General features: G+C 35.6%; 1 long non-coding RNA gene across 1 annotated transcript in view; it reads left to right on the top strand.

The window, feature by feature from the left end:
• Nucleotides 1-14,313, top strand: part of LOC309666689 — a 90,554-nt gene that overhangs the window by 32,795 nt on the left and 43,446 nt on the right. The window lies entirely within an intron of this gene.

Raw genomic sequence — 14,313 nt, 5'->3', positions numbered from 1 at the left:
AACTAGAATCCTGCAGCCTGTGGAACAAAAACCACATGAAAAGGCAGAGGGCTATATACCAGATGAAGGAACAAGATAAAACCACAGAAAAACAACTAAATGAAGTGGAGATAGGCAACCTTCCAGAAAAAGAATTCAGAATAATGATAGTGAGAATGACCCAGGACCACGGAAAAAGAATGGAGGCAAAGATCGAGAAGATGCACGAAATGTTTAACAAAAACCTAGAAGAATTAAAGAACAAACAAATAGAGATGACCAATACAATAACTGAAATGAAAACTACACTAGAAGGAATCAATAGTAGAATAACTGAGGCAGAAGAACGGATAAGTGACCTGGAAGACAGAATGGTGGAATTCACTGCTGCGGAACAGAATAAAGAAAAAAGAATGAAAGGAAATGAAGACAGCCTAAGAGACCTCTGGGACAACATTAAATGCAACAACATTCGCATTATAGGGGTCCTAGAAGGAGAAGAGAGAGAGAAAGGACCTGAGAAAATATTTGAAGAGATTATAGTCAAAAACTTCCCTAACATGGGAAAGGAAAGAGCCACCCAAGTCCAGGAAGTACAGAGAGTCCCATACAGGATAAGCCCAAGGAGAAACATGTGAAGACGCATAGTAATCAAACTGGCAAAAATTAAAGACAGAGAAAAATTATTGAAAGCAGCAAGGGAAAAATGACAAATAACATACAAGGGAATTCCCATAAGGTTAACAGCTGATTTCTCAGCAGAAACTCTACAAGCCAGAAGGGAGTGGTATGATATACTTCAAGTGATGAAAGGGAAGAACCTACAACCAAGATTACTCTACCCAGCAAGGATCTCATTCAGATTCGATGGAGAAATCAAAAGCTGTACAGACAAGCAAAAGCTAAGAGAATTCAGCACCACCAAACCAGCTCTACAACAAATGCTAAAGGAACTTCTCTAAGTGGGAAACACAAGAGAAGAAAAGGACCTACAAAAACAAACCCATAAAAATTAAGAAAATGGTCATAGGAACATACATATCGATAATTACCTTAAACATGATTGGATTAAATGCTCCAACCAAAAGACACAGGCTTGCTGAATGGATACAAAAACAAGACCCATCTATATGCTGTCTACAAGAGACCCACTTCAGACCTAGGGACACATACAGACTGAAAGTGAGGGGATGGAAAAAGATATTCCATGCAAAGGGAAATCAAAAGAAAGCTGGAGTAGCAATACTCATATCAGATAAAATAGACTTTAAAATAAAGAATGCTACAAGAGACAAGGAAGGACTCTACATGATGATCAAGGGATCAATCCAAGAAGAAGGTATAACAATTATAAATATATATGCACCCATCACAGGAGCACTTCAATACATAAGGCAACTGCTAACAGCTATAAAAGAGGAAATTGACAGTAACACAATAATAGTGAGGGACTTTAACACCTCACTTACACCAATGGACAGATCATCCAAAATGAAAATAAATAAGGAAACAGAAGCTTTAAATGACACAATAGATCAGATAGATTTAATTGATATTTATAGGACATTCCATCCAAAAACAGCAGATTACACTTTCTTCTCAAGTGCCCACGGAACATTCCCCAGGATACATCACATCTTGGGTCACAAATCAAGCCTCAGTAAATTTAAGAAAATTGAAATCATATGAAGCATCTTTTCTGACCACAATGCTATGAGATTAGAAATCAATTACAGGGAAAAAAAAACGTAAAAATCACTAACACATGGAGGATAAACAATACGTTACTAAATGACCGAGATCACTGAAGAAATCAAAGAGGAAATCAAAAAATACCTAGAGACAAATGACAATGAAAACACGATGATCCAAAACCTGTGGGATGCAGCAAAAGCAGTTCTAAGAGGGAAGTTTATAGCTATACAAGCCTACCTCAAGAAACAAGACAAATCTCAAATAAACAATCTAACCTTACACCTAAAGGAACTAGAGAAAGAAGAACAAACAAAACCCAAAGTTAGCAGAAGGAAAGAAATCATAACGATCAGAGCAGAAAAAATTAAATAGAAACAAAGAAAACAGTAGCAAAGATCAATAAAACTAAGCGCTGGTTCTTTGAGAAGATAAACAAAATTGAAAAACCATTAGCCAGACTCATCACGAAAAAGAGGGAGAGGACTCAAATCGATAAAATTAGAAATGAAAAAGGAGTAGTTACAAAAGACACTGCAGAAATACAAAGCATCCTAAGAGACTACTACAAGCAACTCTATACCAATAAAATGGACAACCTGGAAGAAATGGACACATTCTTAGAAAGGTATAACCTTCCAAGACTGAACCAGGAAGAAATAGAAAATATGAACAGACCAATCACAAGTAATGAAATTGAAACTGTGATTAAAAATCTTCCAACAAACAAAAGTCCAGGACCAGATGGCTTCACAGGTGAATTCTATCAAACATTTAGAGAAGAGCTAACACCTATCCTTCTCAAACTCTTCCAAAAAATTGCAGAGGAAGGAACACTCCCAAACGCATTCTATGAGGCCACCATCACCCTGATACCAAAACCAGACAAAGATACTACAAAAAAAGAAAATTACAGACCAATATCACTGATGAATATAGATGCAAAAATCCTCAACAAAATACTAGCAAACAGAATCCAACAACACATTAAAAGGATCATACACCATGATCAAGTGGGATTTATCCCAGGGATGCAGGATTCTTCAATATACGCAAATCAATCAATGTGATACACCATATTAACAAATTGAAGAAGAAAAACCATATGATCATCTCAATAGATGCAGAAAAAGCTTTTGACAAAATTCAACACCGATTTATGATAAAAACTCTCCAGAAAGTGGGCATGGAGGAAACCTACCTCAACATAATAAAGGCCATATACGACAAACCCACAGCAAACATCATTCTCAATGGTGAAAAACTGAAAGCATTTCCTCTAAGATCAGGAACGAGACAAGGATGTCCACTCTCACCACTATTATTCAACATAGATTTGGCAGTTCTAGCCACAGCAATCAGAGAAGAAAAAGAAATTAAAGGAATACAAATTGGAAAAGAAGAAATAAAACTGTCACTGTTTGCAGATGACATGATACTATACATAGAGAATCCTAAAAATGCCACCATAAAACTACTAGAGCTAATCAATGAATTTGGTAAAGTTGCAGGATACAAAATTAATGCACAGAAATCTCTTGCATTCCTATACACTAATGATGAAATATCTGAAAGAGAAATTATGGAAACACTCCAATTTACCACTGCAACAAAAAGAATAAAATACCTAGGAATAAACCTACCGAGGGAGACAAAAGACCTGTATGCAGAAAACTATAAGACACTGATGAAAGAAATTAAAGACGATACCAACAGATGGAGAGATATACCATGTTCTTGGATTCGAAGAATCAATATTGTGAAAATAACTCTACTACCCAAAACAATATACAGATTCAATGCAATCCCTATCAAATTACCAATGGCATTATTTACAGAAATAGAACAAAAAATCTTAAAATTTGCATGGAGACACAAAAGATCCCGAATAGGCAAAGCAGTCTTGAGGGGGAAAAAAATGGAGTGGGAGGAATCAGACTCCCTGACTTTAGGCTATACTACAAAGCTACAGTAATCAAGATAATATGGTACTGGCACAAAAACAGAGATATAGATCAATGGAACAGGATAGAAAGCCCAGAGATAAACCCACGCACCTATGGTCAACTAATCTATGACAAAGGAGGCAAGGATATACAATGGAGAAAAGACAGTCTCTTCAATAAGTGGTGCTGGGAAAACTGGACAGCTACATGTAAAAGAATGAAATTAGAACACTCCCTAACACCATACACAAAAATAAACTCAAAATGGATTCAAGACCTAAATGTAAGACCGGACACTATAAAACTCTTAGAGGAAAACATAGGAAGAACACTCTTTGACATAAATCACAGCAAGATCTTTTTTGATCCACCTCCTAGAGTAATGGAAATAAAAATAAACAAATGGGACCTAATGAAACTTCAAAGCTTTTGCAAAGCAAAGGAAACCATAAACAAGACGAAAAGACAACCCTCAGAATGGGAGAAAATATTTGCAAATGAATCAACGGACAAAGGATTAATCTCCAAAATATATAAATAGCTCATGCAACTCAATATTAAAAAAACAAACAATCTAATCCAAAAATGGGCAGAAGACCTAAATAGACATTTCTCCAAAGAAGCCATACAGATGGCCAAGAAGCACATGAAAAGATGCTCAACATCACTAATTATTAGAGAAATGCAAATCAAAACTACAATGAGGTATCACCTCACACCAGTTAGAATGGGCATCATCAGAAAATCTACAAACAACAAATGCTGGAGAGGGTGTGGAGAAAAGGGAACCCTCTTGCACTGTTGGTGGGAATGTACATTGATACAGCCACTATGGAGAACAATATGGAGGTTCCTTAAAAAACTAAAAATAGAATTACCATATGACCCAGCAATCCCACTACTGGGCATATACCCAGAGAAAACCATAATTCAAAAAGACACATGCACCCCAATGTTTATTGCAGCACTATTTACAATAGCCAGGTCATGGAAGCAAGCTAAATGCCCATCGACAGACGAATGGATAAAGAAGTTGTGGTACATATATACAATGGAGTATCACGCAGCCAGAAAAAGGAACGAAACTGAGTCATTTGTTGAGACGTGGATGCATGTATACACTGTCATACAGAGTGAAGTAAATCAGAAAGAGAAAAACAAATATCGTATATTAACGCATATATGTGGAACCTAGAAAAATGGTACAGATGAATCGGTTTGCAGGGCAGAAATTGAGACACAGACATAGAGAACAAACGTATGGACACCAAGGGGGGAAAGCAGCGGCGGGGTGGGGGTGGTGGTGAGATGAACTGGGCGATTGGGATTGACATGTATACACTGATGTGTATAAAATTGATGACTGATAAGAACCTGAAGTACAAACAAACAAACAAACAAAAACAACTAATACTAAACTTTCTTTGGGTTATTTTTATGCAAATATGTTAATTAAAAAAAAAAAAGATGTTCAAGGTGCAATAACATGTCTTAACCTTTAAGAGAATGTACTGGAATGTACCAGACCCCTGGACTCCTAAAAATTTAATAAAGTGGCAGTCTCCTGAGGAAAAAAAAAAAATGTCTACTATTTTTCCTGAAATGAAAGGGACTCAGAGTGATGTATTTTTGAATTTTTATTTGTTACTTTCCTTGCCTTTTTATCTTTTCTCTCACTTTCAACCTCTTGGCCATGGCTTTGCCCTGTTGTCAGTGCCCATGCTTCTAGGAGAACATTCTCCTACTTGACTAATTTTTGGCTTCTGATATACCACGCATGGACAGCTCGATAATCATGGTTGCAGAGTTGTATTTAGAGTAATAAATAACAATAATGATAAAACAAAAAAACAAAACAAAAAAATAAAAATAAAAATATATATATTTAAAGTATATAATGTGATGATCTGATATATGTATATATTGTGAAATCATTACCACAATCAACACATCCATCACATCCCATAATTACTTTTTTTTGTGGTCTGTAATATCTACTCACATAGTCACCATGTTATACATTTGATACTCATAACTTATTCATCTTATAACAGTAAATCTGTACCCTTTGACCAACCCTATTTCCCCTACCCTCAGCCCCTGGCAAACACCATTCTACTCTGTGTCTATAAATTTAATTTTTTTGATTCCATATATAAGTGATACCATATAGTATTTGTCTTTTTCTGTTTGGCTTATTTCACTTAGCATAATGCCCTCCAGGTTTATCTATGTTGCCACAAATAGCAGGATTTCCTTTTATTTTATGGCTAAATAATATTCCCTTGTGTATATATACCATATTTTATTTATTTATACACTGATAAACAGTTAGGTTGTTTACGTCTTGGTTACTGTGAATAAAGCTGCAATGATCATGGGAGTGTAGATATCTCTTCGAGATACTGATTTCATTTTCTTCGACTATATACCAAGAAGTGGGATACTGGGATCATATATTTCCATTTTTAATTATTTGAGGAACCTGCATATTGTTTTCCATAATGGCTGCACCAATTTACATTCCCACCAACAGTGTACAAGGGCTCCCTTTTCTCCACCTCCTTACTAGGGCTTGTTATCTCTTATCTTTTTGATAAAAGCTAACTAATGTGAAGTGATACCTCATTGTGGTTTTGATTCGCATTTTCCTGATGATTAGTGATGTTGAGCACCGTTCATGTACCTGTTGGTCATTTGTATGTCCTCTTTGCAAAAATGTCTATTTAGGTCCTTTGCCAAGTATTTAATCAAAATTGCTGTTGTTACTGTTTGACGTGTTTCCATTTTCATTTTAAGAATATATTTTTGCTTTCCCCTTTTGATCTTTTCTTTGACCCACTGATTGTTCAGGAGTGCATAGTTTGCACATATTTGTAAAATTTCTAGCTTTCTTCCTGTTATTGATTTCTGGTTTCATACCATTGTGTTTGGAAAAAAATATTTGGCATGATTTCAGTCTTCTTAAGTTTGTTATGTCTTATTTGGTCTAACATATGATCTCTCTCAGAGATGTTCCATGTGGGCTTGAGAAGAAACTGTATTCTGTTGCTTTTGGATGGAATATTCTGTATTTATCTTTTATGTCCATTAGGTCAAAAGTGTAGTACAAGTCCAATGTTCCCCTAGTACTTTTCTGTCTGGATGATTTCTCCATTGTCAAAAGTGGGGTATTGAAGTCCCTGACTATTATTGCATTGCCATCTATTTCTCCCTTCAGATCTGTTAAAATTTGCTTAATATGATTAGGTGCCCCAATGAGGGTGCATATATATATTTTTTTTAAAAAAAAAAATTTATTTATTTATTTTTGGCTGTGTTGGGTCTTCGTTTCTGTGCGAGGGCTTTCTCTAGTTGCGGCGAGCGGGGGCCACTCTTCATCGCAGTGCGCGGGCCTCTCACTGTTGCGGCCTCTCTTGTTGCGGAGCACAGGCTCCAGACGCGCAGGCTCAGTAGTTGTGGCTCACGAGCCCAGTTGCTCCACGGCATGTGGGATCTTCCCAGACCAGGGCTCGAACCCATGTTCCCTGCATTGGCAGGCGGATTCTCAACCACTGCACCACCAGGGAAGCCCCGGTGCATATATATTTACAAATGTTATATTCTATGGATGAATTGACCCCTTTATCATAATATAATGACCTCCTTTGTCTCTTGTTAAGAGTTTTTGACTTAGTCTATTTTTTCTGATATAAGTGTAGCTGTCTCTGCTCTCTTTTGATTTCCATTTACATGGAATGTCTTTTTTCATCCCTTCACTGTCAGCCTGAAATGAGTCCTTAAACCTGAAATGAGTCTTCTGTAGGCATCATATAGTTGCATCTTGTTCTTATTTTATCCATTCAGTGACTCTATGTCTTTTGACTGGAAAATTTAATTTATTTACATTTAAAGTAATTGTTGATAGCTAAGGACTTACTATTGCCATCTTGTTAATGCGTTTTTGGAATGTTTTGTAGTTCCTTTGTTCCTTTCTTTCTTGCTGTCTTTCTTAGTGATTTGGTGATTTTATGTACTGGTATACTTTGATTCCTTTCTCTTTCTCTTTTCTCTATCTACTATGGGTTTTTGCTTTGTGGTTACCATGAGGCTTACATAAAACCTCTTACAGTGATTAACAGTCTATTTTAAGATGATAAGTTAACTTCAGTTGCTTAACTTCATTTACAAAACTCTACCCTTTTACTTCCTCCTCCCATTTTATGTTTTTGATGTCAAAATTTACTATTTTAATGTTGTGTATCCATTAAAATTACTGCAACTATAGTTATTTTTAATATTTTTGTCTTTTAACTTTTATACTAGCGTTAAGGGATTTACATATCATCAGCAAAATGTTAGAGTATTCTGAACTTGACTATATACTTACTTTTACCACTGTGCTTTGCATTTTCATATGTTGTCATGTTACTAATTAGTGTCCTTTCATTTCAGTGTGAAGAAATCCCTATAGCATTTCTTGTAAGGCGGGGGAAGTGGTAATGAATTCTCTCAGCTTTCGTTTGTCTGAGAAAGTCTTTAATTTTCCTTCATTTCTGAAGGACAGCTTTAGTGTGCAAAGTGTTCCTATTGGCACTTTTTTTTCTTTCAGCACTTTGAATATATCATCTCACTCTCCCCTGGCCTTCAAGGTTTCTGCTGCAAGGTTTCTGCAACGTTTCTGCTGCGAAATCCACTCATAGTTTGATGGGGGTTCCCTTGTATGAGAGGAGTTTCTTCCCTCTTGATGCTTTCAAATTCTCTATTTGTCTTTGACTTTTGACAGTTTTATGACACTGTGATTCTTCTTTTGGTTGAATCTCTATGGGGATTTATGTGCCTTAGGTAGCTGGATGCCCATATCTCTGCCCAGATTTGGGAAATTTTCACATTATTTATTTAAAAAGCCTTCTGATCCCTTCTCTCTCTCTTCTCCTTCTGGGACTCCCAGACTGCAAATATTGTTTCTTTGATGGTGCCCCATAACTCATGTAGGCTTTCTCCACTCTTTTTTTCTCATCTGACTGGATAATTTTAAATGAATTTTCTTTGAATTCATACGTTCTTTCTTCTGCTTGATCAAGTCTGCTTTGATTCTCTGTATTCCATTTTTCATTTTGTTCATTGTATCCTTCAGCTCCAGAATTTATGTTTGGCTCTTTTTAATGATTTCTATCTTTCTGCTTACTCTCTCACTTTGTTCATGTATTGCTTTCTTGATTTCATGGAGTTGTCTCTCTGCTCTCTGAGCTTCCTTAAAACATTTTTTTCTCAATTTTTTTTTGTCAGGGAATATGTAGATCTCCATTTCCAGGTGGTCAGTTACTGAAAGATTATTGAGTTCCTTTGGTGCTGTAATGTTTCCTTGATTTTTCATGTTCCTTGAAGTCTTTTTTTAAAAAATAAATTTATTTATTTATTTATTTTTGGCCACGTTGGGTCTTTGTTGCTGTGCCTGGGCTTTCTCTAGTTGTGGCGAGTGGGGGCTGCTCTTTGTTGCGGTGCGTGGGCTTCTCATTGCGGTGGCTTCTCTTCTTGTGGAGCATGGGCTCTAGGTGCACGGGCTTCAGTAGCTGTGGCACGTGGGCCCAGTAGCTGTGGCTCATGGGCTTAGTTGCTCTGAGGCATGTGGCATATTCCTCGATCAGGGCTCAAACCCGTGTCCCCTGCATTGGCAGGCAGACTCTTAACCACTGCACTACCAGGGAAGTCTCTCCTTGAAGTCTTGCATTGCTATATTCTTGATTTTCAGATGTTAAACCAACCTGCATTCTTGTGTGTAAATCCCACTTGGCCATGCTGTATGATCCTTTTTCTATGTTGCTGAATTTGACTTGGTAGTATTTTTAAAAGAATTTCCAATTTATGTTTATATGAGCTATTGGTCTGTATTTTTTGCTTGTGATGTCTTTGTCTGATTTTCATATCAAGGCAATACTGGCATCATTGAATGAATTAAGAAGTGTTCCCAAGACCTAAATAGAATTTCTCCAAAGAAGACATATAGATGGTTAACAGGCACATGAAAAGATGCTCAACATCACTAATTCTTAGAGATATGCAAATCAAAACTACCATGAGGTATCACCTCACACCAGTCAGAATGGCCATCATCAAAAAGTCTACAAATAATAAATGATGGAGAGGGTGTGGAGAAAAGGGGACCCTCCTACACTGTTGGTGGGAATGTGAATTGGTGTAGTCACTGTGGAGAATAGTATGGAGGTTCCTTAAAAATCTAAAAATAGAGTTATCATATGATTCTGCAATCCCACTCCTGGGCATATATCTGGAGAAAACTCTAATTCGAAAAGATACATGCACCCCAGTGTTCATTGCAGCACTATTTACAATAGCCAAGACATGGAAGCAACCTAAATGTCCATCAACAGATGAACGGATAACGAAGATGTGGTATATATACACAATGGAATATTAATCTCCCATAAAAAAGAATGAAATAATGCCATTTGCAGCAACGTGGATGGACCTAGAGATTATTATATCAAGTGAAATAAATCACACAGAGAAAGACAAATATCATATAATATCACTTATATGTGGAATCTAAAAAAAAAAATAAGATAAAAATGAACTTATTTACAAAACAGAAAGAGACTCACAGACATAGAAAACAAACTTACTCTTACCAAAGGGGAAAGGGGAGGGAATAAATTAGGAGTTTGGGGTTAACAGATACACACTACTATATGTAAAATAGATAAACAACAAGGACCTACTGTACAGCACAGGGAACTATATTCAATATCTTGTAATAACATATAAATATATATATATATATAAATTACTTTACTGAATACCTGAAACTAACACAACATTGTAAATCAACTATACTTCAATAAAAAAAGAAATGTTACCTTCTTTTCTATTTTTGGAAAAATTTGTAAAATATTAGAACTCTTATTTAAGTGTTTGGTAGAAATTACCTGTGATGTTGTCTAGTCATTGGCTTTCCTTTGTAGGAAGTTTTTCTGATTACTAACTAAGTCTCTTTACTTGTTAGAAGTCTATTCAGATCTCCTATTTCTTTCTGAGTCAGTTTTAGTAGCTTGTATCTTTTTAGAAAATGTTCTGTTCATCTAAATTATCTAATTTGCTGGTACACGCTTGTTCATAGCATTATTTCATAATTCTTTTTATTTTTGTAAGGTTGATAATGTGTCCTCTTCCATTTCTGATTTTAGTAATTTGAGTCTTTTTTTGTTAATAGCTCTTTATTGGAGTATAATTGCTTCACAATACTGTGTTAGTTTCTGTTGCACAACAAAGCGAATCAGCCATATGCATATATATGTCCCCACATCCCCTCCCTCTTGAGCCTCCTCCCAACCTCCCTCTCCCACCCTTCTAGATCATCGCAAAGCACCGAGCAGATCTCCCTGTCCTAGGCTGCTGCTTCCCAGCAGCCAGCTATTTTACATTCGGTAGTGTATATATGTTGATGCTACTCTCACTTCACCCCAGCTTCGCCCTCCCACCCCATGTCCTCAAGTCCATTTTCTATGTCTACCTCTTTATTCCTGCCCTGCAACTAGGTTCATCAGTACCAATTTTTTTTTCTTTAGATTCCATATATATGCATTAGCATATGGTATTTGTTTTTCTCTTTCTTACTTCACTCTGTATGATAGTGAGTCCTTCTTTTTAGTTTAACTAAAGTTTTGTCAATTTTGCTGATCTTCTTGAAGAACCAAATTTAGATTTTGTTGATTTTCTTTATTATTTTTCTTTTATCTATTTCATTTATCTCAGTTCTAATCATTATTATTTCTCCCTTATCCTTGCTTTGGGTTTAATTTGCTCTTCTTTTTCCCGTATCTTAAATGGAATGTTAAATCATTGTTTGAGATTGTTTCTTTTCTTTTTTTTTTCCATGTAGGCATTTATAGCTATAAATTTCCCCCTAAGAACTGCTTTACTTGCATCTCATAAGTTTTAATAGGTTGTATCTTCATTTTCATTCATCCTAAAATATCTTCTAATTTTTCTTTTGATTTCTTCTTTGACCCATTGGTTATTTAGTAGTGTACTGTTTAATTTTTTCATTATTTGTGAATATCCCAAATTTCTTTTTGTTACTAATTTTTAACCTCTCTCCATTGTGATCAGAGAAATACTTCTATAATTACAATCCCTTTAAATTTCTTGAGGATTGTTTTATAGCCTAGCATATAGTCTATCCTGAGCATATACTCAGACAAATGTGTATTCGGCTGTTGTTGGGTGGAACATTCTAAATATGTCTGTTAGATCTATTTTGCATATAATGCTTAAGTTTTCCATTTCCTTTTTTGATACTCTACTTAGATGTTCTATCCATTATGGGGGGGTATTGAACTCTTCAACTATTTTTGTCAAACTGTCTATTTTTCCTTTCAATTCTGTTTGTTTTGCTTCATGTATTTCAGAGCTTTGATGCTATGGGCCTATATGTTTATAATTATTATAACATTCTGATGGTTTGACACTTTTATTATAAAATGCCCTCTTTATCTCTAGTACCATTTTCTTTTCATTTTAAAGTGTATTGTATTTGATATTATTATAGTTATTCCAGCTTTCCTTGGTTGCTGTTTGTATGATATACCTTTTTCCATTCTTTTACCTTCAGTCTATTTGTATCTTTGAATCTAAAGTGTTTCTCCTGTAGACAGTATATAGTTGGATCATGTTTGTTATCCAGTTTGACAATTTCTGCCTTGTGACTGGATTATTTAACCCATTTGCACTTAATATTATTATTGATATAACTGGATATATGTCTGCCATTTAAATTTTTGTTTTCTATTGTCTAATGTCTTTTCTGTTTCTGTTCTCCCTACTGCTCTATTTTAAATTAAGGGAATATTTTCTAGAGTAATATTTTAATTACTTTTTCACTATTTTTAAACTTATTTTGTTAGTGATTGCTATAGGGCTTACTATATACATATCATCAAAATCTATTGATACTTCAGATTTATACAAACTTAATTAATGTGATATAGAAACATTAACTTCTATGCAATGCTATTCTCTTTCCCCTTTCCCACTATCATTGTTATACATGATACATGTATATATGTTACTAAACCACCAATAGTACTAGATTGTATAATTTTATGTGTATTAAACCTTACTGTTTACTGTTTTTGGTTCTCTAGGTATGTTCCAAGGATTCAAGTTACCATCAGGGGTCATTTCCTTAGCTCAACACAGCTTTGCTCCCATCTACCTTCTTGCTGCTGTTATTGCCAGATATATTACATTTCTATATATTCTGGCCCAACAGTACAATTATATATATATATATATATATATATATATATATATATATATATATAGTATTTTATACAATTGTGTTTTATTTCAGTTAAGAAAAGAAATAAGAAGAAACATTCATTTATACTATCTTTTATAGCTAAAATGAATTATTTTATTAATTGAATAAATTAAGTTTAAAATAAATTAAATGTTATAGACTGAACGACTGTGTGGCTCCCCCCCACCCACCCCCAATTCCTAATTCATATGCTGAAGCCCTAAAGCCCAATGTGATAGTATTAGAAGGTGAGGCCTTTGGGAGGTGATTAGGTTTAGATGAAGTCATTAGGGTGAGGCTCCCGTGAGGTTACAGCTCTTATAAGAAGAGGAAGGAACACCAGAGATTCCTCTCTCTGCCGCACACAAGGAAGCAGTCCTGTGAGCATACAGCAGGGATGGTGGCTGCCGATAGGCCAAGACGAGAGGCCTCAGAATGTAACCTAGCCTGCCAACACCTAGATCTTGGACTTCCCAGACACCAGAACTGTGAGAAAAAACATTTACATTGTTTAAGTCGCCCCATTTATGGCATTTTGCTATGGCAGCCTGAGGTAAGCCATTAAGTGAACAATTAAATTCAACTAGGAGTAGTTTTTGTTTTTGTTTTGTTTTTTAAAATTTATTTATTTATGGCCGTGTTGGGTCTTCGTTTCTGTGCGAGGGCTTTCTCTAGTTGCGGCGAGCGGGGGCCACTCTTCATCGTGGTGTGCGGGCCTCTCGCTATCGCGGCCTCTCTTGTTGCAGAGCACGGGCTCCAGACGCGCAGGCTCAGTAGTTGTGGCTCACGGGCCTAGTTGCTCCACGGCATGTGGGATCTTCCCAGACCAGGGCTCGAACCCGTGTCCCCTGCATTGGAAGGCGGATTCTCAACCACTGTGCCACCAGGGAAGCCCAAGTAGGAATAGTTTTTGAAGCCATCTCTAAGATTTGTTCTGACCTCAGGAGGGCTCTTCTTAGCTCTGTCTTTCAATGACTCCCCAGTCAACTGGCTGGACTATGGTTCTGCTTGTTGTTTTTTAATTATAGGAGCTTTTTTTTTTTTTTTTTTTTTTTGGCATGTGCCCTTAATTTAATAAGTTAAGTGTTAGTTTCTTTAAGATATATAAATCAATTGAGAAAATTTTTTTAAAAACCCATTAGAACTAAATGGGCAAAAGATATGAACAGATGGATTTAAAAAGGAAATATGAATGGTTTTTAAACATATGAAAAGATTGTCAACCTCATTTATAATTAAAAAATACAAATTAGAGCTATGCAAAAATTATATTTTCATGTGAAAGATTGGCAAAGATAAAAAAAATGATAACATAGTCCCAACGTTGCTGATGGGAATATACATTGTTACAATAATCTCCAAACAGTGTTTCACAATACCTATCAAAATTATAAA

The sequence above is a fragment of the Balaenoptera physalus genome, assembly GCF_965194825.1.
Source record: "Balaenoptera physalus genome assembly, chromosome: 9".
In the NCBI taxonomy this organism is placed as follows: Eukaryota; Metazoa; Chordata; class Mammalia; order Artiodactyla; family Balaenopteridae; genus Balaenoptera; species Balaenoptera physalus.
Note: the sequence above shows the minus strand (reverse complement) of the source record. Positions and strands in the feature narration are given on the sequence as shown.